Below are 26,256 nucleotides of genomic sequence, written 5' to 3'. Positions count from 1 at the left end.
CCGGGGTCTTCGGCGAGGAGACTGCAGACCTGCGATGGCTGAGCCTCCCTGGAGAATCCACGGGCAACTGGAGCTCAGCAAACCAACTCGGAGCATTTCCTGCACGTGAATGTCCACAGGTTTGTTTTCAGATCCTTTATTCAATTTCATTGACTTATTGTAGGATTTATAGCATCTTTCCGCCCCGAATGCCTCGAGGGGCCGACTGCCATCACACTGTGCTGCCTGGCCCTCTAAAAGCTTTGGCTATCCATGTGTTTTGACATCTCACAACACAGGATATTAATCATTTCTGGACTCTGGGTCTGTTCCCAGTGTCCATGTTTGCCACTGTTGATCTGCAGCCAGAAAAATAGCTTCTAAGTGACAGAGGCTTTCCCGATTTGAAATATAAAGTAAGGAAGAAAGCTTAGGAAATAACTTAGCACCAAGCTGGATTCTCTCCTGGGCACAAAAAGGATAGCCTCCTCCTTCTCCCTCTAAGAAGGAGTCTGAAGCCAGGTCTCAGCTCTGGCTGAGCCTGCACTCTGCCTACAGGCATCTCCTGAGCAGGGGTGTCAGGGTGAGGACACCACCCGACCCGCCTGATGCCTCTCTTGTCCCTAGAGAAAATGGCAAGGTGGGTGTGCAGGGTCCACCCTGCCGTGGAGGAAGGGGAAGGGCTGATGGTGTTTTTCTTCATCCCCCATTGAGCTCACTGGGGTACAGAGGCCAGGCAGGGGTGAGGGTGGGGTCCTTCCTCCACACAGTAGTCAGAGTGATCTTACTAAACACTGCTCTGATCACTTCCCTCCTCCCAAAAACCTTGCAGGGAACTCTCCCCACTCTCCCCTGCAGGAGAAACTGCAAAGTTCTTAAAAGCCATTCAAAGTCCTTCACTCCCTGGCTCTGCCTAACTCTCAGCTTCATCACCAGCCACTCCTCGACCTTTTCACACTTGCCTCACAGTTATTTCCTGAAAATGCTGTGTACTGTCAGCTCTGCTTTCTTTATTCATGCTACTCCTTCTACCTGGAATGCCACCCCCTGACTCTCGACTTGCTGTCCAGCCCCCAATATCACCTCTTAGTGCAGGTGGGCCCTATTCCCACCCCTCGCTGAGTCCATTGTTTCCTGGCCTGTGTTTCCAGCACACTGTGGGCATGCTCTCTTCTGGCAGTTATTACTCCTGTGGGATTGTTCCATGTACCAGTCCTTCCCGTTCGACTGTGAACTCTCGGAGGACAGGCACTCCATCTGCTCTAACTTTGGCTCTTAAAAGAAAAGTGATAACTTCCCTGGTGAGCGTGGCTCAGTGGATTGAGCACTGGCCTGCGATCCAGAGGGTCGTTGGTTCGATTACCAGTCAGAGCACATGTCTGGGTTGTGGGCCAGATCCCCAGTAGGGGGCGCTCAAGAGGCAACCACACATTGATGTTTCTCTCCCTCTCTTTCTCCCTCCCTTCCCCTCTCTCTAAAAATAAATAAATAAAATATTAAAAAAAACTGACATGTAATTGAATCAAGGAGAATTTTACACATCACTTATACTCTTTGGTATTCAGATAATGGCCCAAAGTTTAAAAGAAGCTGCACTCAGACAATAGTTAGTCTCAACACTCTCCTTCCTTGTAGCTTTTGCAATTTTAATCTGACTTTTAGTAAAATTTGGCTTGCTTCATGAGACTTATGGTATTCAGTTTTCAAAAGGTAATGGCTTCAGGGTATACTGACTAACACAGAGTTTAATTGTTTAAGATAGGAACAGATAGCTTAGCTATATCATGCTCCAAATTTCTCTCTCTTGCACACACACACAGCCCACAGAGATAGAAATTCCTAACAATACATGAATGAGGCTTATGGCACAAAATTTAGCCTGCAATACAAATTTTAAATGTCATACAAAAAGCTGATTAGTTGACAGATGTTTACAGGAGGCCACAGTGAGTCCCCAGCAGGGCTAGGTGCTCTAAAGGGACAGCAGAGAAAGCAAATGCATAGCGCTATTTTGGAAAAGAGTCACACTGATCCGTCTCCCATCCTCAAACAAGCTTTTCCTCTCCTCAGTGTCTGTACAGGTGCTTCTGTCTGCCTAGAAAGCCTTTGCCCTTTACTCAACCCCTTCATTAAGTTTCAGCTTAAACAGAACTGCCCTAGACAGAGGGGTCTTTCTAGACCCAGCTTCCTCATGTTCTATTAAAGTACTGCTGGTGTTTTCTTCAAAGCCCTTGCCAATTATTTTATTTTATTATCTTTTTAAATTTTGTGTCCACTTCTCTCATTGGACTGAAGGCAACTTGAAAGAAAGTGGATTCATGTAGGTTTTATGTGTTATTGTATGCACAACACATAGTAGGTGCTCAATAAATACTTTCAGGTAAATGAAGGTTGTCTTTTAAGCCACTATTTCACTCAGAACTTTGAGAAGTTGATTTGATCAACACAGAAAAAGTGACTTTTCCTGCCTGGTCAGCAACCTGGACCCACACCCCTGAACTTGCTTCCCAGGTGTCCAGCTTGCTCATCCCGGGAACGTCTTTGGTCACCTTCTCCACTTAACCACGGCCCTTGCATCTCCTTCCATAGTCATTGCCTCACCTGCACTGAGACAGTTTTCCCAGGCTGTTAGTTACTCCTTTTCTGGGTGCCCAGAACACTTGGCTTTTCTTCCACATTTTCCCATGTTTCTTTTTTACGTAAACTCAAACGTGCTCCTAGAAAACCTTGAGCAAACATCATAGAGGGTAGAAAGTTGAACATGAAATCCTCTCTTCCCATCCTCAGGGGACCTTTGGAACCACGGAGTTCTTCTCATTTACAAATCAACATGAAATTCTTTCTTTTAAATAAAAAAGAGACCACTGTATACTCTTAGAAAGTAAAAGAATATATCATACAAGAAAACTGTATAGTTACATTTTTCAATTACTATCATTTTTCTTTTCACATTAGAATAGAGAGAGCAACCTTGATTTTTTTATGGCTGATTACTGGCTCATTATGTGCTTGTACTATCATTTAAAAAATCAGTTTCTTGATGGCTACTTAGGTAGCTCCTATTTTTTTAAATTACAGGCAATACTGAGATAACTCCATTTGTATATCTGAGTGGCTATTTCTCTGGGATATACTCCTACATGTGGTGTTGTTACAGCAAATGGCGTCCCACTTCGTGTTTTGATAGCTAAAGCCCGATTATCTTCTAAAAAAGCAGTGCCCAGGTAATTCCATTCATAGTGTATAATAATGTCTGAGTCTCCACAGCCTTGGCTGGCATTTACACTGTAGATCATCTTTGTTATGTAGCTGGCCAACAACATTCCTGCCTTTAGTCGTCGTTGAAGTTGAGTTTTTCATATTTAATATCCACTTGTGTTCTTCATCTGTAAGCTGTTGTTTCTATCCATTGCTCATTTTTTATTGGAGTGTTCAATTTCATTTTTGTAATGGCTTTTAAAAAATCATGGTACAATGCACATAACATAAAATTTACCACCTTAGCCACTTTAAGTATGCTGTTTAGCGGCAGTAAGTGCATTTACATTGCTGTGCAAGCATCTCCACCCTTCACCTTCAGAGCTCTTTCATCTTGCAAATCTGAATGTCTATACCCATCAAACTGTAACTCTCCACCACCTCCCCCAGCCCCTGCCAGCCACTATTCCCATCCTGTCTCTATGAATTTGACTACTGTCATGGCTTTTAAAATAGCATGCATATAAACTTTTGTTTGCTATAGAGGTTAAACGTATTTCACCAAATGTTTAGCTTGCTTTTTAACCTTACAGTGTTTCTTGTCACACAGAAGGTGAACATTTTTTCTAAAGCTTCACATTTTTATGTCAATAAATATGACCATCATTTGCTTTTATGACTTTGGAGTTTTATGTTTTATTTAAAGAACTACCTTACCCTAAAATAATCAAGTATTTCAGTTTCTCCAGGTAATAAAAGTACTCTAGTCATACCTGCATGTCAGTGCTTTTCCTTTTGTGTTCTAATGGATACTAACAACATCCATCTCCCAGCATCAGGGAGAACTGTGTTCCAGGCAACATGTTACGTCCTCCTCATGTATCATCTCATTTAATCTTCATAGCAAGTCAATGAGGTGAGTCCTGTTATCCCTGTTTAATAATGAGAAAATTGAGGCTTAGAGAGTTTTAAAAACGTGCCACTCCAAGTGGCAAGGGGCAAGGCTGTGATTTGACCCCAAGCCATTTGACTCTACTCTAACCACAAAGCTGTGAATGAATGTTCTCCTCCAGGTTGTGAACACTGTCTTATCTCTATTTCCACTCTGGTGCACGGGTCCTCAACAGTTACTTCTGGAGTGAATTAATTCACATTGTCTCAACTCGGCATTCTATGTGCAATCTCAGTTACTACCTTTCCCATCTCTTCCTCTGTAGCTCACTCCTCTATGAATTAAGTCTTGACCTTTCTTCCATGCGCAGGAGCTGTTTCTTGTTCACTGGGAGTAAGCTCCCCTGGGTGGTCAGTGATCTCCTCAAGCATTACTGCCACTCGCTCAAGGTAATCTGGCTGCCTGTCAAAACACTGTGCCCTTCCCAGAATTCTCCGCTGGGGCCACTCACACTCCCCATCTCTGTCCCCTCTTTCTTGAAGTAACAATAAACTTATGCCTTCCTTGCTGGCTTACAGACCGTGGTTCTATCATTGTCCTGTGGTGGCTTTTCCTCTCTGGAGTCCACGCCATCCATTTAGTACTCGCCCCTGGCTATGACTTACTGATATCTGATTGGGTCCCCCTCCTTCCTTAAGAATTTGAGAGCCAGGCTCACAGTCCTCATGTCTCTGGCTTCCATCATCTCCCTTTAAAACTACTACTCTTGTATAGATGACCTTTTCCATGCTCTGGCCTCAAAACCTCTATTTTCACAGTCGAATATCCTTCCTCTCCTAAAGTGCCTCACATCAGTCCAGTCCTGACTGCTTATTTAGTCATTGCAAAGATGTGCCTTTCTCGTCAGGTTCTCTTGCCTTTCTGTGGCGGGCTCCCTGCCCCCAGCCCTTGCTAACTTCTAGGCCTGGACAAACACTTTCTATTGTCTCCGCTCCTCCCCATTGCTGGGGAAGTTCAGGAAACCAGGCTGTTTGGATCCCTTACAAACCCATCTGGCTTGACTTCAGAAGGACCCTCCCTGCTGCTTGCACACCCTCTCTTCGCCACCAGCTCGCTTCCTTTTCCACTTTGTAGCATCTCTTCTAAACCGTTCAGTCTCCTAGAGGCAAACTCCACTTTCCAAAGGTGTCTTTGCCTCCTCCTGGACTATGGAGAGTAGGGCATCTCACTCGAACTCTCTCAACTTCCCTGCCCTCCACCACATCCCCTTCTTTCCCTTCTCAGAGGGGTACCTCTCTTCCCACTTTGTCCTTTGGGGTGCTTATGAAGTATAACAAATAAAAGAGCTTCAGAAACTGAAAAACTCGGGCTTGAAATCAGCTCAGGTGTCAAGTAGTTTTGTGTCCTGGAATAATTCATTTAATGTTTCAAGCCTTACTGTACCCATAGGTGGGAGTGATAATACCTTCCTCAAAGGGATTTGTAGAGGGGACTACATGCCCAATGCATGTGTGGCATGAGGCATCTGCCCAGAATTTCTGAGTTTTCTTCCCACAGCTCACACCTCCAACTTCTCAACTTGACTCTCCAATCCTTTCAGGTGCTTTACCCCATCCATTACCTCCCACCTATTTATAAATATTTTATCTATTCCTGTGACTAAATGTTGTCTTTTGACTTACAAAAATGTGAAATTCTGCTTTATACCTCAAATCTTTCCTGTGACTGTGAATTTCATTCCCCATTCTCTCCCCTCTTTTTAATTTTACTGCCAAATCCCTTGAAAGAGCAGTCTCACTAGCCGACTCCCTTTCTCTCCCTCCCACTCTCTCCCCGCACCCTTTGCCGCCAGGCCTCCCCATATCTTCTCCCCCACTCATCACTGCATTTAAATCGAGTTCCTAAAGCCACAGTAATGCAGGCCCTTGGATTCTTGGCTTTCCTCGGTCCTCAGCCTGCCCCTCTCAGCTGCGCAGTGGACAGTGATGGGGCCCTGCTTCTGCTGGGAAAACCCGCCTTGTCCTCGCATCACTGTTTGTTTCTGGTTCTCCTCTTACTTCTCCTGCTGCTTCTTCAGTCCATTCATTTAACATGTTTTTTGTATTTTATTTAATCTTTACTGTGTTTTTTTTCCATTGCCTTTTGGTCCCTTTCTACTTCCTCCCCCAGCAATCACCACTCTGTTCACACTGTTGCCATGTCCACGAGTCTTTTTTCCTTTTTCTCAGTCCCTCCATCCCCTAACCCTCCCCACTAGCTGTCATTTAACATGTTTATTTTTGATGAATTTTTGTTATGTTATTTTATTTTTAGAGATAGGGGAAGAGAGGGAGAAAGAGAGGGAGAAAAACATCAGTGTGTGGTGGCCTCTCGAGCATCTCCTACTGGGGACCTGGCCCACAACCCAGGCATGTGCTCTGACTGGGAATCAAACCAGTGACCCTTTGGTTTGCAGGCTGGCACTCGATCCACTGAGCCACACCAGCCAGGGGGATTTAACGTGTTTTTCTGAGCATCTATTATATACCACAACTGTGCTGGGTGCTGGGGATAAAGTGGTAAATGACACAGACATCGTCACTGGCAAAGTGGCCCCTGATATGCGTGGTCTAAGAGGACAGACATCGGACAGACAGTGGTGTGTATTCTCTGTATCAGCTACTTGCTCTGTGTGCGTATGTATTTACATATTTACAGAGTGTTATGAAAGCATTGAACAGGGAAGAAGAGTGGAAGGGGGGAAGTAAAGGGAGGACAATTGAGGAAGTAATATTTAAGCTGAGATCTGCAGGATGAGTAAGTGTTAGCTGGGTGAGGAGCAGAGAGATTGGGGGTAGCTCCCAGGAAAAGGAAGAAAAACTGTGAAGGCTGTGCAGTGAGAAGGAGCTTGGCAAATTCAAGAAATCGAAAGAATGCCAGTGTCGCTGGAGTGTAGGAACCAGGCAGTGGGGCGATTAGGTTGGAGCCATGAACAGAGGGCACGTCATGCAGGGTCTTGTGGGGGCCTGGGCAAGTTCGGGGATCTACTCCCAAGGGCAGTAGGCAGCTATCGGAAACCTCTCTCTGCCACCCGTTTGCCCACTTTAGATGTGCCTCAGAGATGGGTGTTTGGTGCTCTGCCCCTCTCTTGGCCATCCAGACTCATGGCTGAGCAATTCCGGCTACCTCTCTGTGGTTAATTCTTGAATCCTAATACCCTCCTGAATTCCAGTCCTTTTCTGAGCTACCAGCTAGGATTGTCTACTGGAGTTTCTTGCTAGTACCACAGATGTAAATGCTGGAAAATGATGCCATCTTCCATTTCCAAATTCTCTTGTTCTGTATTTCCCATCTTGGTCGATGGCAACTCCACTACCTTCGAAAACTGGAGATGCTGGTGTTTTCTTGACTTCCCCTCATTATCCATTTATTTTTATTTATTTATTTTTTAAACCTACCTAGTTTGATTGGGATCTTTTTAAAAAGATTTTATTTATTTATTTTTAGAGGGAAAGGAGGGAGAAAGAGAGAGAGAAACATCAATGTGCAGTTGCTGGGGGTCATGGCCTGCAACCCAGGCATGTATCCTGACTGGGAATTGAACCTGTGACACTTTGGTTCACAGCCCACACTCAATCCACTGGAGCTACGCCAGCCAGGGATTATTCATGTATTTACACTGATGATACAGCAGGAACCAAAACCGATGGAACTCGAGTTCTAGTGGGGATGACCAATAGAAACACATCAGTGTGTATTTTAATGTCAGTTAGTAAATGATAAATGCTGTAAGTAGAAATAAAGCAGATAGAAAGTGATGGGATGGGGGTGCTGCTTATTTCATCAGAGAAGGTCTCTTTGTGGAGGTAGATTTGAGCAGAGGCCAGGATAAGGATCCAGCCATGTGGACATTTGGGCAAATACTGTACAAGGCAGAGGGAACAGCAAATGCCCAGGCCCGGAGGAGCAGCATGCTTGAGGAGCAGCGAAAAGGTCAGTAGCTGGAATGCATCAAGTGACAGGTTGAAATTGAATGGATGAGGCTAGAGAAGCAGGACTTACAGTCAGCAGATGGTGCTGTAAGGTATGAACAGGGGGTTAAAATTTAATTCTAAGTGAGATGAGGAACCTTTGGATGGTTTTGCTCAGAAAAGTGGCATGACCTTGTAGATAAAGATCAAAGCCCCCCCCCCCCCGGCTGCTGTGTGAAGAATAGACTATAGGGGACAAAGGGAAGACCACCCAGAAATCCATGTCTTTCCACATTCACAGGGTCTTGCCCACATTCATTCCCCTCTCCTATACTCACGGCGATTTCCCTAAATTGACTCCTCTATTTCCTATACAAATTATTATTCATATATTGGGTGGCCTCATGAATAACATTCATGCATCCTTTTGGAGTCAGCTTCCAGTCGCACAAATTTGGGCCAACCATTGCCTTCCTCTGTCCTCCTGTTGCTCCCCATACCAAAAGAATGAAATGCAACTTGTGCAGCCTTATATTCAAGGTCCCTCCTGCCTTCTAACCTTATCGCTCATGGCTGCCTTTCACATACTCCAAGTGAAACACACTGGACTGCTCAGTTCCCCACATAACCTTCTTGCCTTCCCATCACTAAGCTTCTGTCCAACTGTTCCATGTTCTGATAAAGCATTCTCACACCATCTCCTATCTCTGTAAGACCCAGGTGTCCTGAATCTTTGCAGATCACCCCAGGCAAAAGGGACTCGTCTGGCCTTTGGACTCTTACATCTTTCCAATGACACTACTCATTTTAATGTGGTTATAACTCTTTATTGTACACATATTATTTTCCTTGTTGAATTGTAAATTCTTAGAGATCAGGGTCCAAGCAATATATCTGTGTTTTCCATCCACACTATCTAGCCCAATGTGCATGGTGCATGGTGACTACATGGCAGGTATTTATCAAATGACTGAATTGCCGGCTCCAGAATATTTCAGCAGCCTGTTAGAGAGAAACAGCTGTGTCCTAAATCCACGCACGTGAACAACGTAATACAGCATAGGATGGAGGGATGCATTAGACAGCACAGAGTCCATGGACTGCAGGAATTCGGAAAGGGAGATCTGTGGGAGGTGAATGGGTCACAAAGGAGCTGGTAATAGCTGATGTTTCTGAAATGCTTACCAGGTGCTGGCCTCTAGGCTAAATGCTCTATAGGCATTATCCCATTCTTTTCAACTACCTTATGCTACAGGCACTTGGTATGATATTCACTAAGGATGAGGAAACTGAGATAGTAAGGTAAAGTAATTTTCTCAAAGTCACGGTGTTATGAAACCTACCAAGCTGGGATTTGAACCTATGCTTGTCTGATTGGTTAGCCTATATCAGTCACTCCAATAGTCTTCCTTTGAGAACAAATGGAAGGCTCTGTTGTGAAAATAGGGTTTTTGTTTTATTTCCTGTCTTATTCCAAATTCGATTTAAAGTAAACATAAGCTGAGCTATGCTCCAGAAGATAAGTAGGATTTGAAGATGAGATAGGTGTTTCAGATTAGGGAAGCAGGTGTTCATGGGCTATAAGGTAGGCTTGTTTCTGGGAAGAGGCAGTGAGCTGCCTAAATTGGAGAATGTATCTGGAGACTGGTGGGGTGGGTAAATGGAGACAGTGTGTGAAAGGTGTCGATTGCCAAGAATTGTTGAATGTTGATGTGTTAGGACCCAGAAGGTTTATTAAAAGGCAAGGACATAACTCCATTCAAAGAACATTTACTGGGATAGATTTTGTGCTAAGCAGGCAAATGAAACTATGGGATTCCCTGAGTAAGCCCGTGCTCTGAAAGAGCAGACAATCTTTTGGGGAGAAACAGCCCACTGGATGCAAACAAAGCACAGTAAACCAGAGCTGGGAGAGGAGAGTGTTGACGAAGCACTGGGAGAACTTCTTAAGGCTGTGGCATTTGAACCAGACCTTGAAGACGAGTGGGAGGAGTGGGTATGGAGACTAGAAGATGGTGGCCACTTCTGGGCTTGGGGAAGGTGGTTTTTGGAGAGGATTGTCTTGGTAGTCGTACACCAGCTGGGCCACTGAACAGTCTCTAACACTTCTCTGGGGGAGAGATGCACTTCTTCAGCAGCAGCAGCCATGAAGAAGACTTAGGGGTCTTGGCAGTCACCAAGGTCTCTGCAAAAACGAGCTGCTTAACCATCAGAGGAGCTAAAGTAAATCCTCTGCAGCTCCCAGACTGTCTCCCAATAGTTTTTTCAGGGTTTTTGGGGTGGGACTAGCAGTTCACAAGTAGAGGTGATTTTGACCTTCATGGGACAGTTGGCAATGTCTGGAGATATTTTAGGTTGTCACACTGGGAGGGGATTCTACTGACCTCTAGTGGGTAGAATCCAGGGATTCTGCTAAACATCCCACACTGCACAGGACAGCCAGTGCCCCTCCCTTTCCTGCCCCCCTCCCTCTGCCCCACACCTTGCAACAAAGAATTATCCAGACTAAATGTCATTAGTGCCAAGCTTGAGAAACCTTGCCCTACAGGATAAAGAGTCCAGAGCATGTAGTGAAGGGAACTTTTTACAATGGTGTCATTAGGAGCAGGTGAAGAAACCGGGAGTGTTTATTCTGCAGGAGATTTAGGGACCTGAGAAATATCTTAGAAAAGCAGGGAGAACTGAACTGTCCAGAGCAACTGCCCAAATTTCAACTACCACTCACCCTGACTATTGCAATAGGAGTTGAACCAGACACAATGTATGGAAGAATAAGAAAGTTGTTGTAATGGCAAACACTTACATAGCATTTCTTGTCTTTCAGGCACTATCCTAAGAGTTGTGCATATGTCAATACATTTACCTGTCACAACAAACCCACCGCAGCCCTTTTTCTAATGGGGACACTGAGACATAGAGAAGAGGATAAGTAACTTCCCTAAGATGACAAATCTTAATGAGTAGCAGAGCCAGGATTTGAACCCTGACAGCTGTATTCTTAACCACTGTGCAGTATTACTGTGCTGCACTTGAAAGAGGCAGACCTGGGCTGAAACCCCAACTTTACTACCTATTGCTGTATAACCATGGGCGTGCTACATAAGCTCTTTGAGCCTCTGTTCCTTCATCCAGCATAATAGGGATAGTAAGATGCTAAATAGCTCTTCCACCACTTTAGAGCTTCTAAGTAGCTCTACACTGATGAACGTAGTTCTCACAACTGAAGGAGGTATATGTTTGTTTCCCTCATTTTACATACTTAGGGATTATGTAGCTTTGAGAAATTGAATGACTTGCCTTGGGTCACATAGCTTGGAAGTTAAGAGTAAGAATTTAAACACACATCTAAGGCCCTGGCCATGTAGCTCAGTTGGTCAGAGTGTTGTCCCAATACGACAAGGTTGTGGGTTTGATTTCCGGTCAGGACACATACAAGAATCAACCAATGAATGCGTAAATAAGTGGAAAAACAAACTGATGTTTCTCTCTCTCTCTCTGCCTCCCTCCCTCCCTCTCTCCCCCTCCCTACCTCCATCTCTCCTCTCCTCCTCTCTCTCTCTCAAAAAAGTCAATAAATAAACCCACATCTGTCTGACTCCAGAACTTGTTTTTAACCACAAAGCCATACATTTGCAAGCTTGTGGTGAAAGTAGCATGACAAGGCATATGAACATTGCCTGGAACATAATAAGCAATTAACAACAGCAGTTTATTATTATATATTAGTAATTATAGTTATTATCTTTATGACCAGCTCAATCAGGTGTGCAGATGGCAACACAATATTCTAGCCAAAAGAACAAGATCAGCAGAAAGTGAATGATGCAGTTTTGTGTGTGGATCACAACCTCTCAGCCAGCTATAGCACAATCCTGAGCTTCAGCCTCCCTGTAAGGTGGTATCATATTTAAATCATATGTTCTGCTCTTTGCATAGTCTACTATTCATAGAATGGGAGTGGGAGAAGCAGGGACAGTGTGAGGCTAACTTAATGTCAAGGTTCCATAGCCCATATATTTCATAGATGCCACTTAGTCATAATTTTTTTTTAAAAGATGAATGTAGTGCCTTGTGCAAAACCAGAAGAGTTACCACACACTGCATATTTCATTGCAAATAGAACCACAGCTCACTTGATGGTTAATTCCACTCAGGAAGGATTTCGTTTTAAAACAATTGCCTGATTTCATTGTAGGGAACGCTGTGTGAATGTGAGTGCTTTCCACAGAGAGGAGGTGGCATCTGCTAACTGGAGGGCTGGCAGCACATGGAACCTCCTCGTAATGGATTCTTAAACTTGGAACCATGGCCAACGAGCTATAAGACAGGAAGAGACTGGAGAGTTGCTCGGAGTGATGAAGGTGGGTACAAAGGGAAATGGGTACCCAGGACAGGGGACCACCAACTGCCTAGTTGAGGGGATAGTGTTCAGAGAAACTTTCATAGGGAGAGGATATTTGAGCTGGATCTTGAAGGATGAATAGGAGTTGGTCAGGGTGAGAAAGGGGGAGGTATATAAACAATAGGGGAAAATAGCCCTGCAAAATACCTGTGTCCTGGGAGAACATGTCAGGCTGTGGCAGGAGCTCAGAGAGAGGGGGTGCACAGGTTAGGGCGATGATGCTAGAACTGTGGGCTGGAGTGAGCTCACCAAGGGCCCTGCCAAGGCTTCCAGACAATGTGTAGTAATGGAAATGATTTTTGGCAGTGCAGAATAAGGAGAAATGACCTGGGGGGTTTGGAGTGAGTCAAATCTGAGTTTGAATCTGAGTTTCATTACTTATTGGCTAGATGACTCAGGACAAGTTACTTTACCCCTCTCAGTTTCAGCATCCAGGTTTATAAAATGGGGACATAATGCCCACGTCACAGGGATGTTGTTCGGATGAAACAAGGTGAAGTATAAATTTCTAGCACAGCCATAGCACATGGCAGGCTCTCAGTGAATGTTATTCCCCCTTTATCGCATAGGTGAGGGGGAGTTGTTTCTAGCAGGGCAGAGTTTCAATCAGACTTCTATTTTAGAATGCCAATGCCAATGGATTGTTCTAGAGGGAGACTGGAGGCGGAGAGAAGACTCTGAGGATGGGCTGCTTTGCTAATATCAATCTGTAAGTGTTGAGATTTAATAGCTTCATTTTCAGGGCTCTGCATTCTCATCATCAGGAACCAGTTTCTGGAGCAGTAACCTGTGATTCTAATATCTGGACCTCTCTCTAAGAAGACGATGAACTAGCTTAGCTGTCTCGGTTTTCCCAGGGTGAAGAGACTAGTTTGAAGGGACACAGTTAAGCAAGTTCAAGTTTATTTGGCCACAGAACAAACTGTCTTTATTTAATTTATTCACTCATTCTCTAGCAAACACTTCTTCATTTCTATTCTTCACTTAGTAGGAATTCTATTCTTCCTTTAATTTATTCACTCATTCTCTAGCAAACATTTATTGAGTGTCAACCTGCAAGTGGGTTGCGTGGGTGTTGGGGATACAATTACCCACTCTCCCATCTGTGTGGTTTTAAATGATCAGAACTTGAAGAAACAATGATGCCATCCCTTCTGAGTGCCCACACATTGCTGAAGCTTCCCATTGGTCAGTTGGATGTATTCCTGGCCTTCCTGGAAGGTAATTACCTGGACAGAGAAACATGGCCCAGCAAAGATTGTCCTATTGGAAAATTACTGCATTGTGCCACACTTTGTCAAGCTCCATTTTTAAAAACCTCAGCAAAGAATTGTGAATCTGAGATTGGAGATCCTTAACTGTCTCTCTGAGAATGAGTTTAGAGACGAAAAGATGAAAAGAAATATCTGATGGGCAATGCTGGCTTCTTACTCCTGATTGGACTTAAAGAAATAGACATAGAGCATAAAGTGGATTCCTTAATTTGATAAAATCAGGAACCTTGCCTCAAGTCAAAGGATTTTAGAGAATTAACCAAGGCAAACTATATTAAATAATAATGCTATCATTGAAACCGAAAGAGTGGAATCTATGATGTCAAAACTCCCACATCTCATTAAGGTACCTTCAAACACTTGCTTTGCGGTTGTCTCTTCTTCTTATGGACCATCCTAAAAGCCTGCTATGGCATCAACATCTTCCTGTCCATTCTCCAGTGTTCTCAGAGTTCTCTCCCAGGAGTAGAGGAGGACCTGGCCCTTCTCTACCCGGGTCCCTCTCTGACTCTGCATCTTCCCCTGGAGGAGTGTCAGGTACTAAATGGGAATCCAGGTTGCTCCTAGCCAGCCTCTCCTGAGCTCTACCTTCTGACATGTCTCCTTGTTTCAATCAATCTTTATTATTCAGCAGGACAGAACTGAGGAATGATGCTTAGAGCTACTTTCTTTTCCATCCCCAATTTCTTCAAAATTCAGTGCAGACACTATTCCCTTGCCTCATCTTCTAAAGAGCTGGCTGCTCCCTCACCTGCAGGGTGACCTCTGTATTCTAATGCCTGTACTGTGGCATTTTCAATGCTGTATTATACTTTACTGGCCGGTGTATGTTTCTCACTTGCAATGACCTTTGTACACAAGGATGAGAACTCTGCCTCGTATTTTCCTGCTTCTCCACTGCTGTGCAGTGCCCAGCACATGATGGACAGCTCCTTATGTGAATTTCTTTTCAGTTAAACTTGATGATGGAGTGGAAAGGAGGGGAGTAGTTATTCTGAAATGGGAAAAAAATAAGACCAACTAAATCTAACCCCTCATTCAAGAGTCAACACCTCTTTATTTCAAGGGACTTCCTTGTGCAAGAGGCTGGGAATTGGGCCCTGAGAACCACACAGCCCTTTCCCTCACAGTGTATTGCTTAAGAGTGTGGGGCTTGGAGCCATCCTACCTGGTGTCCGCTGCCAGGCCTGCCACTTGCTGTGTGACCATGGACTAGCTACTTTACTACACCTCGTTTTCATCAGTAAGACCAGGTTAATGATGTTTCTTAATCATAAAGCTTTGTTTTGAGGACGTGTTAAGGAAATCCTTGTCTAGCACCTAGAGCAGTGCCTGGCCCAGTGAGCATGGGATAAGCGTCATCTATTATTTAAAAGCTCACAGTCAAGCAAGCTTGAAGCAACATGGCGATAGGGTCATTACTGAGCAAATGCCATTTTCTCAGTAGAATCTGCATGCACGCCTGAAGAAGCTGTTTGGGTCTGTTGGGTAGATTCTTTGACGAGATGCTCAAGGATGGGGTTTTGATGCCAGAGACATGATTGGGGAAAATAGACGTGGTGACCAGAATGCTTTCTTAAGGGGCTGGAACAAGCTAGTTGTGAACAAGGTTTAGGAGGAAATTCAGAGCAATGGCTAGAGCCAAATTGCTGGGAACATCAAAAAGGAATGGGTGGTCCATAGAGAAGGAAGGAGGCCAGGCTGTTTGTGCCAGGGGAAAGGGCTTCGGGAAGGAAAGTGAGTTTTTAAAGCTGAGATTTTGATCTACTTTTTTGTGTGCTGTGTGATGCAACCCCCTCCTCTGCCTTGTCACTAGGTCTTTGGTGGAGTCCCCTTCAGTCTTGTCACTGCTAAAGTTAGCTTTCTGTACTGGGAATGTGAAGTCTGGGCTCAGAATGAAATCTGTGGTGCCCCCAGGAGAATTACAACCCAATGTCAAGTGATCGATGAGAAAAACACTTTGGGTACACTGAGGCAAAGAGGCAAAAGCAGACTTGGGAGCAGCTGCAGAGGATCAGGAGCCACTGGTAAATGTATAGTGAACAGCAGTGCAACCGAGTCAAGTTCTAGGCCTTACAGCCGCTCCTCGGGGTGCCAGCACAAGATAAACCATCTAACACTATATGTCTCAGTTGCTGTGACTTCTCACATTATATCCAATCATGCAGTTCCCAGTGGGAACAGGTAAGGAATGTGGCACCTGCCCACGGAGTTGGCATGGGTGGCTCTATGTGCCCGAAATGCCACAGTGGGTCAAACGGCACAGCACTGGGACACCTCCAGAGGCCTCCATGATATCATGCACTCTTTAATGATCAAGCACTTCGATTTGGTGCCCTAACTCAAATTTGACTTCAGAACTCTAAACTCACCTATTTCTAGACATTGTTTATCTAGCTGAGAATGGAAATTCTTTTCTGAGTGCTTACTACCTGCCTGATGTGTGTGAAGGGTTTTACTTGCACCTTTTCTTTTCATCCTCCTTGAGACCTGATAAGACTGGTAAAATTATCAGCTCCACACTGCAGATGAGAGAAAGGTTAATTGACTGGTACAAGGTGCACAACTGACAGGTAGTGAAGCTGGGCTTGGCACCCAGCCACATCTCTCAGAATCCAGAGCCCACGATCTTAATAACTATGTCAACCGGAACGGAAGGGATCCGAAATTACCCAGTTCAGTCAATTGTACACCTAGAGGGAGCAGCTTGCAGTGGGAAAGTGTGTGGGACAGGGAAACTGCTTTTGTTTCGTTGCAAGCACTGCTGTGTGACGCTAGGCAAGTCAGTAAACCTTCCTGGGCCCCAGTTTTCTTTACCAAGAGAAGAAAAGAAAAGATTAAACTGCTCTGTTTACCTATAGGTTTGTTTTAAGGAGCAACTGTACAAAAGCCTAATACAAGGAGCAGAACACAACAAAAGCCACCTCTTTGTCCTAAACAGACAGCAGGCACATTCTAGTCATCTTTTGTGGGGTAGCTAATTTCTGGTACACATAGTCAAATGTGATTAACAGGAGAAATTTAATATAGAACCACTCCCTTTTCTGACTCACTTTAAGAAAATGAGATAATCTTAAATATTACATTAAAATAAAGAATTCAAATGTTGAGTTTGATTTTTGGCTACTCTTTGCTAAGGATTTTCATATGCATTTAATCCCCAGTTAAACAAAATGAGGCTCCCAGATGGTTCGGTGATTTTCCTGCAGTCACACAACCAGTAAGCAGTGACGATTTGAAACCAGCGCGGCCTGGTTTTACATGTAGTCACTTTTTCAGGGAGCAAGGGCCACTGGATTCGATCATAGATGCGAACAATCTTGTCGTCCTAGGACCCCATTGTGTCAAACAACATCGCTGGGAATGCTCCTAAGGCTTCCTGGCACCCGAAATAGAAGAGTCTCGGCTCTATCTTCTGCCCTGTCAAAGCCTAGAACTTTAGCAAAATCCATCCTCAGCTACACGAAGTAACCCATCTCAAAATGTAGAAGAGCCAACAGAAATGAAATGTGTGGGTGTTGCTTGCTGCAAGGTAACTTTCATAGCTTTGACTATGAAGGGAAGGATTCAATTTTTTAAATTATGGACTATATTGAGTGTGAAATTTATTTAAAATGTAAAATAATGACATGAAATTAAAAGGTGGACAACAAGCTGAAAAAATATTTGTACCAAAGATGATTAAGTACTCAACTACATATGTACATGAAAAAGTAATTCAAATTAAAAAAAAACAAACAAACCAAGATGCCAATAGATCAGTGACCTAAGGTCATGAAGAAAATATTTACATAGAACAAGACACAAATATTAAATACTTATCCTGGGAAACATTTTTCCTGAGAAGTAATCAAAGAATTACAGTTTAAAATAATCTTCATCATCACAATAACATGTAAGAACTTCACAGTTCTTAATATTTACTAAGTGCTTAACGTATACAAATCCATGTAAATCCTGAAAGCCAGCTTAGGACATGGTGCTCTTTTTATTTCACAGGGGCAGAGACGGAGGCCCTGGGAGGGGTAGTAACTTGCCGCCTCGGACAGCTGACTAGGGCAGAGCGAGACTCAACTCCAGGCAGTCTGGCTCTGACACAGTGTTCCAGTGAGGAAATCAACAGAAGTAAAGATACTTAAAAGTAGAATATTCAGTGCTAGTTAAGTTCTTGAGAGACCCAGCGCTTGTGTCTTTATAAACTAGCACGACTCTTTTGAAAAGCAATATAGTGATAAGTAGCAAGAGCCCCCCAAAATAGACTTCTGTTTTCGTAAGCTCACTCACTGGAATATAGACTGTGGAAGTAGTTCAACAGAAGCAGAAATCTGTATGTAAACATTTAGTCACGGAATTGTTATCTAGACAGGCCTGTCTTATATGAATATCATACAAACCATGTATGGGATTTAAAATTGTCTAAGAACCATATTTAAAAGAGATTTAAAAGCATGTGAAATTGATTTTAATAATTTATTTTATTTAACCCAATATATCTAAATATTATAATTCCAGTATCAGTCATCAATATAAACTCTTATATTTATTACTTTTAATCTTTGTAGAATCTGGTGCATATTCTATATAGTAGTCCCTTTGCTTGGGGGATTCAGTCCAAGACCCCCAGTGGACACCCAAGATCATGGATAGTACCAAACCTTACATGTATTATGGTTTATCCTATGCATGCATACCTGTGATAAAGTTTAATTAATACATTAGACACAGTAAGAGATTAACAACAGCAATAATGAAGTACAACAATTATAACAATACCCTGTAATAAAAATTATGCAAATGTAGCCTCTCTATCACAGTATCTTGTACTGTGTTCTCCCTTCTTCTTGTGATGATGTGAGATGATAAACTGCCTTATTTAGTTGAGAACATCCACCCCTTCACTTGCAGGAAGCATTTTACCCTGCTGTTGGGCATATCTGAATTGCCACCATCGCTACTCTTGCGCTTCAAGGACGTTACAGACTAAAATAAGGGTCATCTGAACACAAGCACTGCAACACCTCCACAGCTGATCTGATAACAAGATGGCTGCGCATCAGCCAGGTGGGTGAAGCAGTGCACACAGCTCAGGTACGCCAGACACAGGGACGATGCCCACGTGGGGTGGGATGGAGCAGAGGGAGCAAGGTTTCACCACACTACTCAGAATAGCATGAAGTTTAAAACTTATGAACTGTTTATTTCTGGAATTTTTCCATTTAACATTTTTAGAACATGGTTAACCCTGGTTAATTAAAACTACAGAAAGCTAAGCCATAGAAAGGGGTGACTACTGTATTCAAATTACACCTCAATCCAGACGAGGCACACTTTGAGCGCTCAGTAGCCACACGTGGCTGGTGACTACCTACGGAACAACACCCATGTAGACGAGCAGAAAATGCAAAAGGTACTGTAATACACAATCGTGAGGAGAATGGTTTAGAAAATTATGGCATATCAGTTTCTGAAGTTGCATAAAATCATTACCAACAGTAATAATAAAAGCCATAAAGAGATACAGAAATGTATGCTTTAAGTAAAAAAAGTTAAAAATAGCAAACATTAGGTTAGTAGATATTTAAAATGTGCCTACTGCAGACCTCGGATGAAAGAGAAGGTGTGCACATTAAATAGCTGTGTCAGTGTACTGGGGTTTAAGGGGGAGTTCATCGTCAGATTTTCATTTAAAAAGGCATTCAGCATTTCTATTAAGAGATGGTTTTAAACAAAAAAAGGACAGGGAAGGAAACTTTCATATAATAACATGAATTTGACAATTTGATGTTTTATGTTCTTATAAACCATGTATTTTGATAAACTTCACATACCATTTACCCATATTTTGGTATTTTGCTGATATAGACTTTGGAATTTGAGATAGCTGGGCTTTTGTTTGTTTGTTTGTTTGTTTGTTTATGTTAATGATCCTAAAAGACTTGAGTTACTAAAAAAAATCATTCCCAAGTTTTTGAGTAATACACTCTCCTGACAAAGTGACTTTAGAACGGCTGTCCACACTTTGTAATATATTTAACACGCATTTTATATATTACATTTCTTTTGTTTGACCTGTGAGAGAGACTGAAGGCTGACCCAAAGGTACCCAGAGTCTGTGGATTTCTAGAGATTAAAACTAATGAATAAAATCCTAGGTACTTTAGAAAAATATATAAATTTTATTTGTTTCCATTAACATGCCTAGGTCAGAAGTAAAGAAGGACAGAAATGGATGAGTTAGATAGAGAAGGATGACTGGAATCACAAAAATGATTCCAGAATAGGATCCAGATTCCATCCAAAATCCAAATTGATTTCAGAAATGAATGGGTTAGATAAAGAATGATAACTGGCATCACAGGTAGCAGTGATCCTGAACTTGCAAAGGCAGCCTCTTCATAGGAGAGGACATGAATTTGAGGTCAGAGAAGACAATTCTCTGCCCTCTACTACCTTGGGGATCTGATCTTCATTTCCATATCTGTAAAATTGGAGGTTCTATCCTCAACCTCATAGGTAGATAGGATTATATCCAAGAATCCACTTTTCTGAAGATGTAGGATTCTCAGAGATCATTAATTACAGCCTCTCATTTTACAGATGAGGAACATAAGTGCAGACTGTTGAAGATGAACTTGGACCTTAGATGTTTTGCTTGAGTTAGGGCCCCTTAAGCAAGAAGCCCAGGAGCCCAGGGTCTGGAGTCAGAATGCTGGGTTATGGTGTTGGCTCGGCAGACACCGTGACCTTGACCAAGTGGCTTACACTCTCTGTCTCAGTTTCCACATCTGTAAAGTGGGGACAATAACTGTATGTAATTTAAGACTGAGTGTGTCCATTTAAAAAGTCAGGCTAAGTATAGTGTCTGGTACATTGCAAGCTGCAGACCATGAAACTTTCTTTGAATACTTTCAGCATCCCCAAACTAATGCTTATGGGCATCCTTATTTTGTACCAGCATATATATTTTACTCATCAGCTTGTTGAGTCTTTCCTCTAGAGCTTAAATGCTGAGGAGTTAAATTTTGGTATTTCATAGAAAAATAAAATAGGCAGTTGGGGTAGAGAGACCACCTGATCACCACTAGAAGAAGTATTGGCAAAATTTTATTTCTGACATTTTGGGGCAGGCTGGTTGTGAAGTGGGAGAGGGGTCGGGGAGAGGGGGTTTGGGGGAAAACTGGGCATGGAAGTGTTGTCCTGATGCAGGACAACCTGCAAAAAGTGAGCAAGAAGGCAATGCTGCATCCTAGTAATAGCTGTCAATTATTGTTCACTTACTGTATGCTAGGCCCTCCTCCTCATCATTAGTTTCTGTCTCTGGAAAATGGGAGAAATAATAGTACTTCCTTTATAAGAGTTGTAAATGCTTTGAGAGATACTATGCATCAAATATTTGAACAGTGAGTGCTTGACACATAATATAAAGTTATTTGTTATTATTATTACCATTAAACCTCTCATGCTTCAAAGGAGAAAAGCTAAGTAGCATGCTCAAAAACACAGAGCCACTAAGTGGCAGGTTGCACCTGTTGTCTGACTCTGAAACTCAACCCTGCAGAACTTCCAAGTCAAGCAGAATCTTTCATCTTCTTCGTGCCCACTCCAGTCCCACCTCTCAACCTTCTAATGATGTCAGGGGGGCGGTCTCCCATCATCCAGACCTGGATTAGAGCTCTGGCTGTGCCCCTTCCTGGCTGTAAAACCTGGGCAAATCACTTCACCTCTTTACAACTCAGTTTGCTCATCTGAATGGTAAAGGGTTTTTGTGGGGATTCATAACATTTTCCAGGTAGAGTGCTTGGCCCAATGCTTGGCATACACAAAGTACTCGGTAGGTGGTAAGCTATTGTAAAGTGTGCCCTTGGGTTTTTCTCAACTAAAGTTACTAGCTATTGACATTTCATTACCTAACCTTTACTCTGGAATAGTCTATGACAAAAGAAAACTATCAGAGAGCTTGGGCAGCTTGCTCCTTCTCTTTGTAATGTGCCATTTTCTTAATTCCATATGAAGCAATGTGGCCATCTCTTCTGGCTTCTAAATTCATCGGTGGTGTCAGTCAGTGATGAAATGTCAGTGCACTTGAATCCAACTGTCCCACTGCCATTCTCTGGCTTTCCCTGGGAGAACGGTAACATTTTCAAATGGATGAAAATCTCCAGGCAACGTTACTCTCCTCCCCCAGAGCAGATTTATTACAGGATGGTTGGCATTTCCACATGCTCCACATTTGTCAGTGTCAGATTCATATGCATTCTCAGGTCTCTGTACATATACAGACATACTTTAAATCTCTGGCAAACAAAGGCTATTTTTCTAGTTTGGAGATATTCCAAAAGATCTTTGCATTGCATCTATTTTTAAATGTTTGTGCAATAGAAAACTATGGTGTTATCAAATGGTACAGGAAAAGACTGAATACTCAGCTTCCAGCAACTGACTGATCAGGTGTCACATGTCAGGCAGTTTTATAAACAATATTTCATTTAACCATGGGATGAGTGTGCATTATTCTCAGCGTACAGAAGGGGAAACTGAGGCTCAACAACATGAGCTACTTGCTCAGGCACACACATATGTACATGTCACACACACATGTCACACCAGCTGAGAGTGGCAAGGGTGGGACATAAACCATTCTGATTCCTTTATCAATGTTCCTGCCATTTTCACAGCTTCATCTGCAGAACAGCACTCATTCATTCATTCAGAAACTATTTACTGAGCACCTACTATGCACCAGGCACGATGCAAGGCTCTGGTGACACAGCAGTAGAAAAAATAAGCAAAAACCATGACATCCAAGGAGCTTACATTCTAGTGAACAAACACCACAATTCTGTGACTTGGCGAAGAGTTCACCTTCATTGGATGGCAGGGACAGAGAGGGACATGACAGAATGCAGGGGTACCTGGGGGCAGGGTCTCTGTTCCTCCCCAGATCACACCAGCATGGGACAGGCCCAAGGCAGGCACTTGGGGAAGGTTTGGAAAGAATGATGGTGCATGAAGCTGTGACAGCTCCTACCCTGTTCCCCCCACCCCCCGCAATGTTTAGGTGGTTGTCTTTGGGGGCTCAGGGCTTTGACAACATAAACTGCCTCTCTAGGGAAAGCAGAGACCGAGCCATGGGGAAAGGCATGTTGAGGTGGTGAGGATGGAGAAGGAGTGGGAGCTCCAGGTGTTCAACAAACAATAGCAGGTACCCTGTGACCACAAATAGCCCCTTCCCCAAAATTCTGTAGCTGAGTCAATGGAAAAACAGAACTTAGCTTCTTGCTGTTATTTTCCAGAGCAATATTGCTAGCTACCATTCCTTCAGCAATTCCTGTCAGGCACTATACTGTGCCCGACACAGAAGAATAAACAAAATTCTTTGTGTGCATTGTCTAAAATAATTTCAATAATTCTCTGAGTAGTTGAAACTCAGAGAAGCTAGTGAATGGAGGAAGTAAACTTTGAACTTGAATCTGTCCAACTGTAAAGCTCTTGTCTTTCCTCCTGCACCCCATACCAAGCTCCCTCTGTGGTTCCCCAGAAAGCTTTAAGGAGAACATGGAAATAATTCCTTATTTGCTCTGTGTCTTCTATGTCTTTATCATTTGAATTGTCGTTCATGGACCAGCAACATTGGCAGCCCTTGGGAGCTGGTTAAAAATGCAGAGCCACAGGCCCGCTTCAGACCTGCTGAAACAGAATTGCTTTCTTAATGAGACTCCTGGGAGCATTAAAGTTTAAGAAGCACTCCTCTGTAGCTCTTGCTGAAAGATATGGCATAAACACTCTGAAAGATGGTGGGGAGATACTTATCGCTGACTCCAAAAATGATCATTTCTAGAATTGAATTGATGGTAACTATTCAATTTAATCAAAAAATGAAAGTTTAAAAAATTGTCTGGGCACCTGTTAAATAAAATTGGAATGGAGGAACTACTGAGTGATCTAGGAAGTTAGCTAAAGTATAGAAAATGAATTTCTGTTGCAAGAATGTTCTCATAGGCTTTTTAGAAAAGGGGTGCTCTTTCATGTGAGGATTTTTTCCTCAGGGGGAATCTCAATCTTACAGATGGCTGGTGAAAGGAGGAATAGTGTGTAGCCTGTTAACCTGGATATAGGCTGCAGAGTGGTAAACTTGAACTTTCATCTCAGATTTGTCCATCAATTCACTTTAAGTTCTTGGGAAAATAATCAACAATTTTCTGTTTATCCAGTGCTCTTGACCTGGGAAAATTCAGCATAATGGGTGTGTTCTTATGCCATTATAATGATAAAATTGGGAAACTTCTTTTGAAGGCAAGTGTATTAAGTAGATTAACATTAAAGGACCTCAAAAATTCATAGGAGTTTACTAAATTATTTACTAGTTCCTTCCATCAGCCAACAACCCAATCAACCAAACCATTAAAAAGAGTTTATTGGGAAGTTGCCACATGTCTTGGAATACAAAGGGAGTTATGCTCCTGGGACAGAAAGGGGTAATTCTGAACCGCTTTTCACCTGCTCTTTGTCCCACAAAAACCAAGCACAGTGATGAGCATAACAAGCTGGGATACCAGGCCTGCGCACAGGGGAGGAGCCGGGTGTCGGGAGGGGACCATGGCTGTCCCCCGATTTTCCTGCTCAGTCTGGCCTGACCCCTCTTGCCTGGCATCTGGAGCAGACTTTCCAAAGGCCTGTTGAACACAGACCCAGAACACAGAGGGAGTCCAGGTGCCATGCTACAAAGGAGAGGAAATCGGGGCTTGGAGTTTTCTTAGCCCTTCCTCTCTCACATCTCCATCCAAACCCTGAGTCCTAACCACTGCACTACGGTGATATCTTTTCTACCCGCTCTCCACACGCCATTTGTTAGCTCAGGCTGTCTGTTCAAGGCCTTCCCAAATCCAGGACAGATCAAGTCCCTTGCTTCCTCCCCCACCTTGAAAGGCTCTGCATCGGTGTCAGGAGTAAGTCCCACCACCTTAGCCTGGCATTCGGGATCCTGCACCGCTTGGCCCTACACCGTCTTTCCAGCCTCTTGTTTCATTCTCGTCATCTCTCCCCAGTCTCCAGCCATGATGCTGCCCTCACTGTGTCCACACCACACCACGCCTGTAGCAATATCACACTCACTCACATCCTGACTGTTCATTCCACTTAGCCTGCTCCGTCTGACCACTCTACAGTCAGCAAAATCTTCCTTCTCCCGCTGGTGGGTTTATATGTGATGTTTGTGAAAATGTTCCTAAACTGTACTTACTACTTATCAGAGTCTGTTTGGCATTATGGTTTATCAATTTATTTTTCTCCTTTGTCAGGCTCTGGGCTCCCTGAGGACAGTGATCATATCTTAACCACCTTTGTGTCATCAGAGGCTAACCCAGTCAATGCTTTTTAAATGAAGAAGATTGCCAGGCAAGGGCCACCACGACAGGATGCCACAGGGATAAACTTAGTGTGAAGAGGCTCCGGAGGGTTCTTCATAATAAGACAGTGTGGTGCCATCGCTTCCTAGCTGTGTGATAACAGGAAACTGACTTAGCTCCTCTGTGTCTGTGTTCTCCATGACAAGAGCGGGGTCACAACAGCGTCTGCTTCATAGAGCTGCTGCAAGGATGCAGATGAGTGTAAGTGCAGGAGAGTGGGGTTCCTGCTTTCTGAACATCTTAGTCTGTGGCCGTGGCCCTCTCCTCTCCCCACACCCCTTCCCTTTCGCTCGGCCTCCGCCCCCACTCCTTCAGATCCCAACTTGGATGCCGCTTTCTCCTGCGAGTGTCCCCGGCTCCCCCACGTCTGTGGGCCGTGCCGCTGGGCTGTCTTCCCACAGGACCCTGGCCTTCCTCCGTCGCACACTCATCTCACTGTGGCATAATTCCTTCTTAATAAGTCAATAAGTGGAGCAAGAATGGTAACATTTGTTGAGCCAAGGACTCTGTGCCAAGGACTATGGCAAGTTCTCACAAGCGGTGTCCTCATCCATCCTCATCATGACTCTAGGAGACAAGGCTTTATTATTTCCACTTTACAAATGAGGAAATGGGACAAAATAGATTCAGTAAATTGTCCAAGATCGCCCAGCCAGCGAGTTTCAGGACTGAGCTCCAGACCCAGCTCTAATTTTGGTCTATATTCTTAACACCGTGCTAAATGGCCTCTGCTCCAACTCCCATCAGGCCCTAACAGGGGTGTCCCACCTGTAGTCTGCGGACCGCATGCCGCCCAGGATGGCTATGAACGCAGCCCAACACGAAATCATTAATTTACTTCAAACATTATGAGATTTTTTTTGTCATTACATGTCGCAATGTATTTAATGTGTGGCTCAAGACAACTCCTCTTCTTCCAGTGTGATGCAGAGATGCCAAAAGGTTGGACACCCCTGTTCTAGAATATGCTAAAGTAAACAAAACTTGAAACCCAAACCGTGTTGAAAGCAAGTGCTTAGTAAACTGATAAGCTCTGAGTGTCTCCGCCACCTTTCCCCTCGTTCTTCAGTGTGCGGCATGGCTGGGCCTGGGAAACTGCTGCAGTGAGCTGAGCTTGTGAGAAACCCATGGAAGGGAATTAAGGAAGCATGATTAT

General features: G+C 43.5%; 1 long non-coding RNA gene across 1 annotated transcript; it reads left to right on the top strand.

The window, feature by feature from the left end:
- Nucleotides 1-26,039, top strand: LOC123810148. Its single transcript, XR_006784185.1, has 4 exons — nt 1-119; nt 12,215-12,380; nt 13,045-13,130; nt 24,993-26,039. It is a non-coding gene; the product is annotated as an uncharacterized LOC123810148 (long non-coding RNA).
- The last annotated feature ends 217 nt before the right edge of the window (nt 26,040-26,256 follow it).

Source organism: Phyllostomus hastatus, unplaced genomic scaffold, assembly GCF_019186645.2.
Source record: "Phyllostomus hastatus isolate PE091 unplaced genomic scaffold, TTU_PhHast_1.1 phas_scaffold_585, whole genome shotgun sequence".
Taxonomy (NCBI): Eukaryota; Metazoa; Chordata; class Mammalia; order Chiroptera; family Phyllostomidae; genus Phyllostomus; species Phyllostomus hastatus.
Note: the sequence above shows the minus strand (reverse complement) of the source record. Positions and strands in the feature narration are given on the sequence as shown.